Here is a 16184-nt window from a genome sequence, read left to right as displayed (position 1 = left end):
CTAATATATCTTACTCCTTCAAAGGTGTCATTGGTATTCATGTCACCTGTCAGGTTTGGCTGGTTATGTATATAGACATATAGGTTTTGTTCTCAGCTGATATTAAAGCCATTGATGTGATTGTGAAAATGAGAAATAGAAACGCCTTGTAGGTAAATCGTTTTGTTTTTTTATCAGGTGACTATTACTTTTGCTCAGTACAGCGCAAAGAAATAATGTCAATCTCAATATAAAATGAATTCTGTTATGGGCCGTATAAAATAATAATATATGCTGTAAGTGTGTGAGTGTGTGTTAGAGGTGATTGCATTACCAATGTGTAAAGTCCAGTAGAACTCTTAACACCAAATAAAAAAACATCAGCAATAATATTTCATATCTAATAAAGTAGAATGTGGGTAAATATGTGTTTTAGGGGTTTATTTGTAAATAATAATTACATACGTGTGTTACTCTGCACACATTAGCAATGAGTGAGAGAGCATGCTGTATGTCTAAAAGGATATTCTTTCATTCTGGCATAGTTGAAGAGAGGATGGTTTTCCTGTGAAAATGTCTGCATACTTGTGATTGTATTTCAAATCTACTTTTTAATATTCTCTATTACACACACGCAATAAAGGATTCTGGTTTTATTAGAAAACTGCAAAGTTCCAATGAATTTACCAAGCCATTTGTTTCTGTTTTGTCTTGCATTGCCAACCTTTTTTCTAATTTCCATTGTTTAGTCTCATTTATTACTGCTTGCTAATCGCCTGACCTCGGCTTCTACAATAATTCAGAATTTGGATGTTTTTTCTGGGTTTGTCTGCTCGATATTATTAAAGACTATCTTACTGCACTTGTATCATCTTTTCCTCATCTTACATTTTATGCCTTTTTTCACATATATATTATATGTCTATTACTTACCTATTATGCCTATTATGGTAAAATTGTAATCCATTTACAAAATAAATGGCAACTTATTAAGGATATTATGGACAGTGAAAGGAAAATGCACAAATGCCCCCCCCCAAAACCCCCCATATTCACAATTTTAGCTAAAACCATTCACTGTTGTTTTGTTGTGACTGGTGGTAAATAATCTGCCAATAAGAAATTGTTATAAAACATTTTTCTTAGTGCTTTAAGATCACTACGAGCTTCTGATGGAGATCTATTTTACTGAGCAATTCTGTCTTAATGCACTTAGGCTTTTATGCATCTTAATAATTTTATTGTACCTGTATAATACATTGCACGCTTCAGCGTTCTTGTTTCGTAATTCTCTCCGAAGAGGCTTTGCTCACATTATTGTGTGTCTGTGTGTAGGCATGGAGTTTATTTTTGTTTAGCAACATTATTTCTGGTCCTCAAGCTCAGTAACAGTATTTTCATGAGGCGCCTGAGCTGAGATGCTGTTACAGTGCACATCTGCGCCACACCTGGGACCTCATGTACTGTGTGCCAAGCCCCGGAAAAAAAAAAATAACGAGTTGTAAGAAGTGGTTTAAAAAGCCGGTTATTGGCAAAACATGAGCTCGAATTGGGCATAGGACCTATGCCCACAGGTGTACATTCCAAAGATGAGATCTTTTTCCATTGGTGTGGAAATATACCCATAGATATATTTAGGCAGAAGATGAATTTTCCATCTTCTGGTGACAGCATCTTTTAATACCTTAGACACAAAAGTACACACTTTCAATTTAGCTTTTTCTATTTCTGTCTCTGTGTATCATCCCTTTCATTTTCAGGATGAGTGATTTAGCAGGACAGATGAAAATAGGTGTCTTATTAGAGGAGGAAGTAGAGGAAAAAGTAGAAAAAAAAAAGAGTTTTTGTCTTTGTAAAATCACAGAAATGGCTACATAGAGGCCAGTGTGTACATTTGTCTAAGTGTGTGGCATTTGCGATCTTGCTGGACACACATACACATACACACGTCTTATTGCCTACTACACGGAAACCTTTTCTCATATGATGCTGCCTGCGGTAACACACCTAATATACCGTCTCATTCACACACCAACCAGTGTGTCTGGGGCCACCAATAAAAACTGACTTTAAAAATATATATATATTTTAAGAATAACCACCACCTCACCTGTCATCTGTGCAGTCCATCCTATCAAGTGAAAATATCTTTAATACGGTCAAATGTATTTCCCATTAGAGGAAAATTACGAGTTTGAAAGTGTCATGTAACAAAGTGAAGGGTGGATGCAATTGTTGAGATTTACTTCAAGTGAAAATTTATAGAAAGACAGGAAAACAAACGCACAAAATAAACTAAACAAAAATTCTAACCTGAGCAGAAACATGAAGGACAACCACAGAGGACAAATGAGAGTGTTAATTATTTTATATGAATCAGGTGCAGAAATCACATGACATGGTGCAGTGGCTTATGGAAACTGTAGCTTTTGTTTTCACATGGAAGGGGTAGCTCAGTAGTTAAGGCATTGGACTTTGGACCCGAAGATTATAAGTTTAAATCCCAGCACCACCAAATCAAACTTCCACTGTTGGCTCACAAGCAAGGCCCTTAACGGCTCAGCTGTAAATGTAATTCGCTCTTTGGCCTAAAACAGTAGCCTAGCCACCTTTCTGGGATGCTTTTCTGTTTAGCATTTTTGCAAAGAGTGCTTATTAGACTTACCCTAGACTTCCTCAGATCAGTGTAGTCATTCTCCTCTGATCTCGCTTATCAACGTTCGCTTATGTTTTAGGGGTGGGTGCTTCTTTTTGTTCTTAAACCATTATGTGTAAACTCTAAAGGTTGAAGTATGTTAAAATCCTATGAGATTATCAGTTTCTGAAATCCTTAAACAGTGCATCTGGTAAAAACTATCATGCCGTGGTTAAATTCACAGAGTTCACACTTTTCCTCTTTTTAAAAGTCTGATGTGAATTTTATCTCCTGGATGATTGGATAACTGGATAAATGTGCAGGTATACACATGTTTCTTAATAACAGGGACCTTGAGGCTATTATTTAGAAATAATCATCAGAGCCAAGACTTGGTCCTTGAACAACCCTGAACTCAATCTGCTTGGATCATACAGTATTTAGTTTTTAAAACAAATTTTCTCCCATTAGGAGCTGAGAACAGGTGTACATTTGCAGTTGGCAACCGGCGTGCTGTTGGCACGGAACGCATTTCTTTCTCACAGTCAAATCTGGAGGATGAACATTCATAAATTAGAACGCCATCACAGTCCTATGCACAGTGCAAAACAAATAATACAAATAATGCTATAGTGTTACGTTGTATTAACTGAATATTTAAGATTGTACACCATTTCGACATTATGACACCAGGTCACTGTTTTCATTTCAAGCAAATCTATGAAACTCAGTTATCCCCTTTTGTACAGAAGTTCCGATGTTCCCAGTGTCTTATCTCCTCTAATGAAGCATGTGTTTGGTCCTTACTTCACCAGATTTGGCATGCATCATCAGGTTCTACACAAACTTGCAGAGCTTGTTTTAGCTCGAGTGCACACTGTTGTTAAAAGCTGAAATTCATGTCAGTATTTTCTACTTATTAATCAGTTTGTTGAATTTGGCATATAATTGAGAAGGCAGAATAAAAGCAATTTTTTTTAGGTAACAGGAAGAAAGTGGTGGCTCAATGTTTCTTTCCCCCCTTCAGATACCACAGCTTCCTCTTGGATCTCGGCATGCTTGAAAGACATAACTTCATGGATGAGTGCTCATCAATTAAAACTCAACCTCATCAAAACAGAACTGCTGGTCATCCCTGGTTATTCATTTCCAGGTCAGGATCTCTGAATAACTCATTACTTCTGCTCTCCCGTTCAGCCACTGCTCGCAATCTTGTGTGAACTATGTACAATCGACTGTCCTTCTTCTAATGTGCTAATGTGGCTCGTTCTTGTCGATTTCTTCTCTACAACATCCAAAGGATTCGACCATTTCTGTATACACATTCTGCTCCAGTGCTTGTTTCAGTTTCTTGTCATTTCGAGACTGGACTACTGCAACTCTCTGCTGGCAGGTCTTCCTCTGAACACAAATTACCAAAATGCAGCTGCAAGACTTGTGTTCAATCTGCCCAAGTTCTCCTACACCACCCCACTGCTGCGCTCCCTTCACTGGTTTCCAGTAGCTGCACGTATCAAATTCAAAACACTGATGCTTGCCTACAAGGCCAAAAATGGACCAGCACCATCTTATCTCAGAGACCTCATCACACCTCGCACTGCACCACGCTGTCTAAGATCCTCCAGCACTGCTCGACTGGTTCCAACTTCTCTCAGAATGAGAGGTAAGTATACTTCAAGGCTCGTCTTTGTTCTTTCACCGAGGTGGTGGAATGAACTTCCCCTAGATGTCCATTCAGCAGAGTTGTCAAATGCCATCAGATGGGCTGGAGACATAACATATGAAAATGAACAAGTAGCAGATGTAGCGGAGACAAGTTATATTTTTCAAGATCTGTCATGTGGCCACAAATTTTTTTTTCTATGTGGCAGCTATTTGATGAATATGAATAATTAATAAAAGAGTGGGAGTAATAATATAACACGTTACAACAATCTTGGAATGATGTATAAAGACATATCAGGATCTTCGGCAGTGCTTCAGAGATTGTATAACTTTTACAGTACATCTGGTAAGTATTCACAGCGCTTCACTTTTTTAAAAATTTTGTAATGTTACAGCATTATTCCAAAATTAGTTAAATTAATTATTTTCATCCAAATAATACAAACAATAGCCCATAATATCAATGTGAAATAAGTTTGTTTGAAATTTGAAAATAAAAAACAAAAACAAAAAATCACATGTACATAAGCATTCACAGCCTTTGCTCAATACTTTGTTGAAGCACCTTTGGCACCAATTACAGCCTCAAGTCTTTTTGAAAATTATGCTACAAGCTTGGCACAACTATTTTGGGGCAGTTTTTCTTATTTCTCTTTTGCAGAATCGCTCAAAATCTATCAGGTTGGATAGGGAGTGTTGGTCGGTACACAGCCATTTTCAAAGAGGTTCAATTTGGTCTGGGCTCTGGCTGGGCCACTCAAGGACATTCACAGAGTCGTCACTCCTTTGTTAACTTGGCTGTGTGCTTATTGTTGTTGTCCAGTTTGAAGGTAAACTGTCACCACAGTCTGAGGTCCAGAGTGCTCTGAAGCAGGTTTTCTTCAAGAAATGTCTCTGTAAATTGCTGCATTCATCTTTCCCTCGATCCTGACTAGTCTCCCAGTTCCTGCTGCTGAAAAACATCCCCACAGCATGATTTTGCCACCACTCTGTTCGGTTGTTCCAAACTTCTTCCATTTACGGTTGATGGAGGCCACTGTGCTCATTGGGACCTTCAATGCTGCAGAAATTTTTCTGTACCCTTCCTCACAACTGTTAACTGTGAGACCTTATGTGTACAGGTGTGTGCCTTTCTAAAGAATGTCCAATCAACTGAATTTACCACAGGTGGACTCCAATCAAGTTGTAGAAACATCCCAAGGATGATCAGTGGAAACAGGATGCATCAGAGCTCAACTTTGAGTGTCATGGCAAAGCCTGTGAATACTAATGTAAATGTAAATGTGATTTTTATTTATTTATTTTTTTTATTTATTTGCAAAGATTTTAAACAAACTTCTTTCTTGTTGTCATTATTGGGTATTGTTTGTAGAATTTTGAGATAAAATTTATTTTTCTTTTTTCGGCTGCTCTCATTAGGGGTCACAACAGTGGATCATCTGTTTCCATACTACTCTGTCCTCTACATCTGCCTCTTTTAAAACACTACCTGCATGTCTTCCTTCACCAAATCTATAAACATCCTCTTTGGTCTTCCTCTTCTCCTCCTTCCAGGTGGCTTCTCAGCATTCTCCTACCAATATACCCCATGTCCCTCCTCTGCACATGTCCAACCATCTCAATTGGGCCTCTCATACTTTGTCCCCAAAATGTCCTACATGCACTGTCCCTCTAATAAACCCGTTTCTAATCCTGTCCATCCTCATCACTCCCAATGAAAATCTTTAGCTCTGCCACCTCCAGTTCCACCTCCTCCACTCTTCATTACACAGTTCACCCCAGGTACCTAAACTCATCCACCTTCATCACCTCTTCTCCCTGCAACCGCACCACTCCACTCCACTGCCCTACCTCTCATTAACACACATGTACTCTGTCTTACTCCTACTGACTTTCATTCCCCTTCACTCCAGTGTGTACCTCCACCTCTCCAGGCTCTTCTTAACCTGCTCCCTACTTTCATCACAAATCACAATATCATTTGCAAACATCATAGTCCATGGATACTCCTGTCTGACCTCGTCTGTCAACCTGTCCATCACTACTGCCAACAAGAAAAGGCTCAGACCCGATCCTTGATGCAATCCAACCTCCACCTTGAACCAGACTGTTGTTCCTACTGCACACTTCACTGCTGACACACTGTCCTCATACATGTCCTGCACAACCCTCACATACTTCTCTGCCACACCCTGTCATATGCTTTCTCTAAATCCACACACACACAATGCAACTCCTTCTGATCTTCTCTATACTTCTCCATCAACATTCTCAAAGCAAATAATGCGTGTGTGGTGCTCTTCCTCGGCATGAAACCAAACTGTTGCTCACAAATGGTCGCCTCTTTTCTTAGCCTGGCTTCCACTACTCTTCCCCATAACTTTATGGTGTGACTGACCAACTTTATTCCCCTGTAGTTACTGCAGGTCTGCAGATCTCCCTTGTTCTTAAAGATCGGTACCAGCACACTTTTTCTCCATTCCTCAGGCATCTTCTCACCTTCCAAAATCTTGTTAAACAATCTGGTTAAAAACTAAACTGCCATCTCTCCTAAACATCTCCATGCTTCTACCGGTATGTCATCTGGTCCAACCGACTTTCCACTCTTCCTCCTGCTTGCTGCTCTCACTTCCTCCTTACTAATCCTATCCACTTCCTGCTTCACCATCTCCACATCATCCAACCTTTTCTCTCTCATTTTCCTCATTCATCAGCTGGTCAAAATACTCCCCCTATCTTCTTAACACACTCTCCGGACTAGTCAACACACTTCCATCTGCATCTTTTACAGCACATCCTTCCCAGCTCGGTCCCTCTGCCTGGCCAATCGGTATAAATCCTTTTCTCTTTCCTTTCTTCTATTACCATGTCGCTTTGTCGTCCTCTCTCTTTCCAGATGTCACACAAAGTACATTTCTAGCTGTCTCCCTTATTACTTCTGCAGTAGTTGCCCAATCATCCAGCACCTCTTTACCACCACCACCGAGCCCCTGTCTAACTTCATCCCTGAATCTCATACTACAGTCTTCCTTCTTCAGTCTCCACCATCTTCTTCTTTCAGTCCTCACTCTCCTCCTCTTCTTCTTCACCTCCACAACCATCCTACAGACCACCAGTCGATGCTGTCTAGCTACACTGTCCCCTGCCAACAACTTACAGTCTCGAATCTACTTTAGGTTGCATCTCCTACATAGAACAAAGTCCACCTGTGTGCACCTTCCTCCACTCTCATACGTCACCCTATGATCCTCCTTCTTCTTAAATTTTAAGAAAAAATAATGAATTTAATCCATTTTGTAAAAAGGCTGTAACATAAAATGTGGAAAAAGTGAAGCACTGTGAATATATGCCGGATGTCATATGTATTATGCATGACTTTCCAGGAACATGATGGGCACAAAAAAAAAACCCTACAATGTCACCTCAGTGGCTCAGTCCAAACCTAAACTGTCACATCATTGCAGGGTATTGATTTGTTCGTCTTATGATGCACTGCACGTTTTCAGATTACAGCAAGCACTTGTAGGTTGTAGGTTTGAAGTCACACGTACCACCAGAAGGTCATCATCTATAGAGAATGTGTTAGTGTGGCAAGCAGGGTTTAAACACCGTGTGTAGATTTCATTAGTGACAGGTTTTAGGGCAGTGTCAGCATCCCTTTAGCATCTGTATGAAGATGTAACAAAGGCTTTTCAAATACATTTCCACTCAGACTTGCACACGGACACGTCTTGCATCTGAAGTGCTGCCCTCAGCATGTCAAGTGCATCCCTGCGAGGCCGTCTGCCATGGCAGCTCACTAAACTCCTCACACTGCTGCTAATAAAGCCAGACTAATTAGCTACACACGGTCATGATCACGCACAGGCAGGAAGGCAGGTGATCTTTCCCAGCTTGGTTTCCAGACCCTCAGGGTTTTGAGCGGATAAAGTACACTGGCAATCAAATCTCAGAAGAGTCATAAATGTAAATAAAGGCTAACTCTTTTTTCAGGAATTGTGTAATCTATTTATTTAATACATACTTGATTCGAGTGTTAACCGGCAACTTGCTTCTTGGTATCTCTTGAGCACGTATAGAATAGTGTTATTAGTGGAGACAAGAAAGAGTGGTAGCCCAATATAATCCAGTGTAGTCTATAGCACAGGATATACCACAGTATGCAGTTTATTTCTATAAATGTATTTCAAATAAACTTGTATTATTCGCAACAGACAGACAGACAGACAGACAGACAGACAGACAGAAAGACAGACAGACAGACAGACAGGCAGGCAGACAGACAGACAGACAGACAGATAGATAGATGCGTGTATGTATGTATGTACGTGTATATGTATGTATGTATGTGTGTATATATATATATATATATATATATATATATATATATATATATATATATACACACACACACACACACACACACACACACATAAGATGAAACTATAGTCTCGGTGTCAAATTATGCTAACACTGACAAAGCGACCAGAGGCTATTAGTTTTTTAACGAGAGCTGGCAACCTGAGCGACAGCGATGTGGGCGTGTCCAGCGACAATACGAAGTTGATAGATGCAAAGGTGATTTTGATGCAATGACCACCAATGGTAGTGGGGAAGACAGTCGAGCGGCCGAGATCTCTCTCCTAATTTGTTGTAAAAAAATTATTTGCTTATTTCCACGAATAGAAATTACTGCGGCAACCAGTTTTTTTAGCGGCAAAATCACTGTATGCATGAACATAGAATAATACACGTACATAATGTGAACGCAGGGTGATAGTGCTTTCATATAAAAATCTGATTATACTTTGGGACATTTATAATTTTTACTCTAGAAGATTTGAAAATAAAACTGAGCACATGTTCGATCCGTGAGCTTTATCTGTTGGTATTGATACAATAAACTCCTCAAGAGTAAAAAAAACACGGTTTTAGTGTTTCTCGTCTCTTATTGGCAGAAGCATCATTTACTGTGAGAAGTCGTCAGTGACACAGAGAGCTACGCACCTGAACCCGAGCGTGATTGTAGTTGTTAGACTTCTTCTGGCTTCCTGTAATTACGCTTCTGAAGTTGGCCTGTGCCCAGAGCAAGCACTCTGAACCAGATGCAGGCCCTAAGAACTTATTTTAAATGAAAGGACCATTTCAGTTATAACATTATAGCCTTTTTGTGATGGGAATAGCTTTATGATATCTCGCAGAGCATGTGAAAGAGAGAGAGAGAGAGAGAGAGAGAGACCTCATGTACTGTACTTCAAAATCACTTTGGTGTATTAAAGAGCGCTTCATTTGTGAAAACTGTTTGCACAGTTTCAGAGCTGAGAAGTAACTAAGTATTTGCACAGATTTTTCTGGTATAAGTACTTTACTTCACTATTTATTTTTCGGACTTGTATGATCTTTTTACTTTTAATCATTACATTTTTACATAAATATCTGTACTTTCTACTTCAAACCAGGCTTGTTACTTTAGTTAGTAAATCAATGTATTGAAACGTCAATATTTTTCTTCTCATTGCGCAAACGTTTTTAGCCCATCAACCTGTTTCCTGTAACTGCACAGCTTTCTCAATCTACCACTGGTGTATAATATCCTGGCTCACCCACACCACAGATGTAGGCATTCCTGATCACCTGATCATCATCTTTTGTCTGATTGCGTTCTCCAGTATATGGTGGATGTTCAGTCTGGATACATTCATCAGTTAACAAAATTTGAAATTAGTTTTGTATTAATATATTGATTAGGGCTGTCAAAATTAACTCGTTAACCACGTGTTATTGCAGATTCATTTTACGGAACCGATTTTATTATCGCGTGATTATTGCAGTGCGCATTTCTGTTTATTCATTTTTATTAAAAATATAAATAAATGTAAAAAAGGCAAAATAAAAACAAGTTTATTGTCGATGTCCTCAATTGACTCATATAAATTAAAAAAAGCTCCACCGAAAAATATAATGTAATCAGTAAACTTTTATTTTGCTGATGCAGCAAGTCTCAAATTAGCAGCAATATCCTCCATGATGCACAAAATTAACCCTCTGGGGTCGACAAACGTGCCGGCGCATTTTGTGGCATTTTTTCCACATGACACCGAAACAAACGTACATTTTTTTGATCGTACAGATAAGAGCAATACATAATTCAAATCTGTGAAGTATCTATTTTTAATCTATACATTCATAATAACAACAAAACGCTGTGCCTTTGTAAAAATAAAGAAAACAGACAGGGGGCGCTCTCTGCCATCTCGCTTCACAGACACATTAATAAAACAACTTGAATCTCAGGGAATACTTTCCTCACAGACGTAATAAATATATAAATAGAAAGCTAAACATTTCTACTTTTATGTAATCTGTACGAACGTTAGATGAGGTACAGTTTCTCACCTCATTAACCGTTCGTGTGGAAACATGGCAAAGGCTCCCTTCGGTGTCCTAATGATTTAAGTAATTTAAAACAACATAATTAGTTTGAAACGTTTACACTATTTTTTCATCATGCTCTATGCTGAATTTGGTTTCTCTATTTATAAACATACATTTGCATAAAGCATCAATATTTTTCCATGCGCTTGTTAATAAGTGTGTTAAACGTCAAAAATGATAAATTTGAGGTAAATTTTGAAAAGATAAAAATGTGCAATAAAGTTGTGATTAATCATGAGTTGACTCATGACAATCATGTGATTAATCACGATTAAATATTTAAATCGATTGACAAACATAATTAATACGATGTGAGGTCCAGTTACCAGCGTGACACTAAAACATGTAGTAGTAATGGCTACTTTTGTCAGAGCCCAAACTTCTTAACTTTAACTCAAGTAAAAAAGTATAGTCAGTACATATACTTCATAGTCAGTACTTTTACTAGAGTATTTTAAAACATGGATATCTGTACTTCTACTTAAATGAAATGTGTGTACTTTTGCCACCTCTGTATAGTTTACATAAAATGGGTAACATTCTGACAGCATTTAGAGCAAATGAAATTCATTTATGTACTCTGAGCAGACGTATTCTAAAACCTTAAACAACTGCAAAACTGTGTCCATATAAAATAATACCGCTGTTGTAGAACAAACTTGACAAATAAGAGTTCTGAATAGGTTTATGAAAGTGAGAGAGAGAAAGAGAGTGTGTGTGTGTGTGTGTGTGTGTGTGTGTGTGTGTGTGTGTGTGTGTGTGTGTGTGTGTGTGTGTGTGTGTGTGTGTGTGTGTGTGTGTGTGTCACCACCAGGGACAGTTTGCCTCATTTAGATCTCATCGTGATGTTTCCATCTGCTTGTCTCTTGGGCACAAAAGCAGATTTTCCTCTGTCATTTACCTTTACTCTCTCCTCTTTGTGGGGGCAAGACCCATTATACTGACACTTTATTTCATGCACCACCTTTGAGAAAAGATTGAGACATGTGGTGTGTGTGTGTGTGTGTGTGTGTGTGTGTGTGTGTGTGTGTGTGTGTGTGTGTGTGTGTGTGTGTGTGTGGAGGGGTGAAAAGATCATAGCCACTGTGGTGCAGCATGGCTTAGATGAAACCGACTGTGTTGATTGATTGGTGCTTGATGCCCTGTGGTCTTGTTTAGGTAAAACACAATCTATCTGTCTCTGTCTTTTAGACAACGCACACACACACACACACACACACACACACACACACACACACACACACACACAAAAGCACGATAACAGCACTCAGCTGGCTTCTTGTCTTTAGAGCTTTCTCACTAAGTCCCAGGGAGTCTCTTGTCAGCAGTGTTTGTGTATTTTATGTGTACATCATGTACAGGTGAGTGAGTGGGATAAGTCCAACAACAGTTATTAGCCTTTTTCCACACCAGTTTATCCTCCTGGCTGTCTGTAATACATTTTAGTTTTAAGTTTACTGTGGAAAATATTATAATGATGCAAAAAAAAAAGAAAAGAAAATACTAAGTAACATATTGTCTCTTCTGTCAATCACAATGCCACTAGACAAATCTAGACAGTTTATGTACAATATATGGATAAATTGTGAACACTTGAGCACATACAAGATTCGTTTGTACTTTTTAAACATCCCATTCCACCTAACTCTTTACTTTTCTGGGGAGATGTTCAATCAGATTTTGGAGTGTGCTTGTGGACAGGGGGTCTGCGGGGTCTTAAAAAAATTAAAAAATTTAAAATAAAAAAAAAAAATCTAAAAATAAACATTTCTGAATATACTGTAGTGTATGTGGTAGAGGGCAGATAGCGATTTCACAAGATTTTATATGCTGCCTTGTTACTCAGCATTAGCAGCAGTTAAAAAATACATGTAGTGTGTCTGGAAGCCCTGACCTTCACCGTTTGTTTGCTGACAGGAGACAGCAGTCTGTCTGCCTTACAGTCTTTGTTCTAGTTAAAAAAAAATAAAAAAATAGTGTAGATGAGTTTGCTCATGAGAAACAGCTGATTATGTGTGAAATATGGCCTGAAGAGAACAACACCAGTTTTTCTATCTTTCTACGCTTCTGGCATTCTGGCTTTAGAGTTCAGTGTTAGAAAGCGAAGTAAAACATAACCTCCAGTTGCATCCTGGGTGGAGATGATGTGCGATGTTTTCTGGTGCGAGCAGCCGAGTTGGATCTTTTCCCAGACTCGTATATATGACAACAATCTGCTGAACATTTGAAAGCCTGTTGTTTTACCACAGCTGATAGGCCTTGATAGGCCAAGTTGTTAAGTGAGTTTATATTTAAAAAACACACACATACACACTATAAAGGTCTGGCAGTGTTGTGTTGCAGAAACCAGTGTGTGAGTTAAATGCAGGTGTGCATTTTGGGGGAAAGATATTTATTCTCTTGTTGGTAGATATAAGATATGATGCTTGCAGGACTAAAGGTAATAGAGATAAAATGTGCTGGAAAAAAACGCCTTCTTGAAGTGCAATGGCATTAAATGTCTGAAACCTTAATGGACACAGATTAAGGCGCTCAAGTTTGGAGAAACCGATTGTACAATCTTTTGTCTCTCTGGATGTGGGAGATAATGGAGCCCTTTCTCTCTCACACAGTTTTTCAATCTATTTGTCTTTGTCTTACTTTCCCTTATAAACCTAAAATCCAGCTTGTTCAAGGCTTAGCTAAAGCAGCAAATGAGTAATAATTTTCTGTATGAACACTTGTCTACTTGTACAAGTCCAGTGGCATTAAATGTTTTAAACTGCTCAAGACACAAACCGTGTAACTTGTTTTAAAGCTAGTTTTACAGGTTTTTGTTTCTTTGGATAAATTTCTTTATATTGTTCACAATATTGTCCTTTGTCCAGACAGACAAAATCTATTCTCGCTCTCTCGCTTGCTCATAAAACTCAAATGTAGCTCTTTCAAGGCTTAACTAAAGCAGCAAAGGTGTAATAATGTTCTGTATTACCACACACACACACACACACACACACACACACACACACACACACACACACACACACACACACACTTTGCTTGTACAGTTCAGTGGCATTAAATATCTTAAACTGCAAAAGACAAATTGGGTAGCTCAGGTTTGTAGAAGCCAATTTTACACCTTTTTTTTTACACCTTTTTGTCTCTCTGGACACCTTCTCTCTCTCTCTCTCTCTCTCTCTCTCTCTCTCTCTCTCTCTCTCTCTCTCTCTCTCTCTCTCTCTCTCTCTCTCTCTCTCTCTCTCTCACACACACACACACACACAGACACACACACAGACACACACACACACCCTGCCCCACTTAGACTCTTCTTCATAAATCTACAGTCCAGCTCTTTTATCGTATAGATAAGACATCAAAGGAGTACTAATGCTCTGCATGGACACAGACACGCACACACATGTTTGCACAAGTTCAGTAGATCATTATAGTCATTATAGGTTCCTTCCAGGCTTAGTATAGAAATAAATCTCACACCTTTATAAGCCTATCATCTCATCTCTGACTCTTTGTGCAGCTCCTACCTTCAGCCTACACATGTATTCATTAATCAGAATTTGTCAGGCCCTGTCTCTCTCACTGTCACCTTTTTCTTTCGAGTTTTTTTCCAGTCTCACCCACTCTTTCTCTCTCTATCACTTTGTGTCTCCTTCTTTTTTCTTAGTTTTGTCAGTTATACGGTGTGTTTGTTTTTATATATATATATATATATATATATATATATATATATATATATATATATATATATAAACAAACACACCGTATAACTATAATGTGCGTGTGTGCACACGCTCACACTATTGGGAGAACAGCAAGATAGAACACACTCATTATTTGAGCTGATCCTAACAGCCTGCGCTCTCCAAACCGGCCTGCCTGCCATCTGACACGATCACAGCCAGCTTTAGCCTCCGCTTACAAGACCTGTGTTTGAGAGTGTGTGTGTGTGTGTGTGTGTGTGTGTGTGTGTGTGTGTGTGTGTGTGTGTGTATGAGTGCAACGAGAGTGACTGTCTATATTTGCCATAAAAACAGTCAAATAATAGTGTAGAATAATAATAATAATAATAATAATAATAATAATAATAATAATGATAATAATAATAATGTGTACATCAAGCTAAAGATAACAGACATTTGCACTCTGCAATTGGAGTGGATCTGTTGACATTCTCAACAGATCTTATTGTTTGAGTGTCATTTTCCACTCAGTTCACTCATTCTTCCTGCTCTTTGTGTATTTTCTTTCTCTCCTTTATGTCCCCGATGTAAGTAAATTTTGTTAGTAAGTCCAAAAAAGTGAGATTTATACACTTTTGACACAAATCAAAATCAATCAGAATACTTTATTGATCTTTTAGGAAAATAGTTGGGTTGCAGTTGCTCACAGTAAAATTAAAAATATTAAAAAAAGAACATTTAAATAAATATCCTTATTGATAACATTATGAGTTATATAAGTAAAAAGAAAAGTGTAGCAGCATAAAATGGAAATTTGTAGCAGCAGTGAAACAGATGGCAGAAAAGTCATACTACAACGATAGTTATTGTAAATTTATTGCACAATAATTATTATTGCACTGAAATTATTGCACATATTTGCCCAAGATATTAACATTATACACAGATCAGGCATAACTTTATGGCCAATTATTAGGCATAACATTATGACAACCTGCCTAATATTGTGTTGGTCCCACTTTTGCTGTCAAAACAGTCCTAAACCTTAGAGAATTAACAGCTTTTTCTTCAGCAGTTTTAGCTACAGAAGCCCGTCTGTTGGATCGGACCACACAGGCCAGCCTTCACTTGACACTTGCATCATTGTGCCTTAGTCGTCCCTTGACCCTGTCACCGTTTTACCACTGTTCTGTGCTTAGACCACTGCAGACCGGGAAACCCCACAAGAGCTGCAGTTTTGGAGATCCTCTGACCCAGTTGTCTAGACATTACAATTTGGCCCTTGTCAAACTCGCTCTAATCCTTACACTTGCCCATTGTTCCTGCTTCTAACACATCAACTTTGAGCACAAAGTGTTTACTTGATGCCTAATATATCCCACCAACTAACAGGAGTCATGATGAAGAGATAATCATTTGTATTTACTTCACCTGTAATTAGTCATAAAGTTATGCCTGCTTATAAGTTATGTATAAGTGTGTTAGGAAAATCTAAAACATTTCTTTATATATATCGTAAACCGGCTCTTTAACACTTAGAGGGAGGAGTTATATAGTTTGATGGCCACAGGCACATCGTGGTTGTATGAGGCTATAAAATATACAAGGTAATGCAACAAAACAAACACAAATATACTGTAAATAACATATATTTTTACTCCGATGTTATCGATGACTTAATATTATTGTTCACCTCATTGACACAGTACACTTCACATGTTTCATGATATCATAAATGTTCTTTAGAATTGTGCCAATGGTTAAACGATTCACATTAAAAGAACAAG

General features: G+C 38.3%; 1 protein-coding gene across 2 annotated transcripts in view; it reads left to right on the top strand.

Moving 5' to 3' along the window:
• Positions 1 to 16184, top strand: part of syt7a (synaptotagmin VIIa) — a 146459-nt gene that overhangs the window by 49753 nt on the left and 80522 nt on the right. The gene's annotated exons all lie outside the window — the stretch shown is intronic.

This window comes from Silurus aristotelis, assembly GCF_946808225.1.
Source record: "Silurus aristotelis genome assembly, chromosome: 7".
Lineage (NCBI taxonomy): Eukaryota > Metazoa > Chordata > Actinopteri > Siluriformes > Siluridae > Silurus > Silurus aristotelis.
Note: the sequence above shows the minus strand (reverse complement) of the source record. Positions and strands in the feature narration are given on the sequence as shown.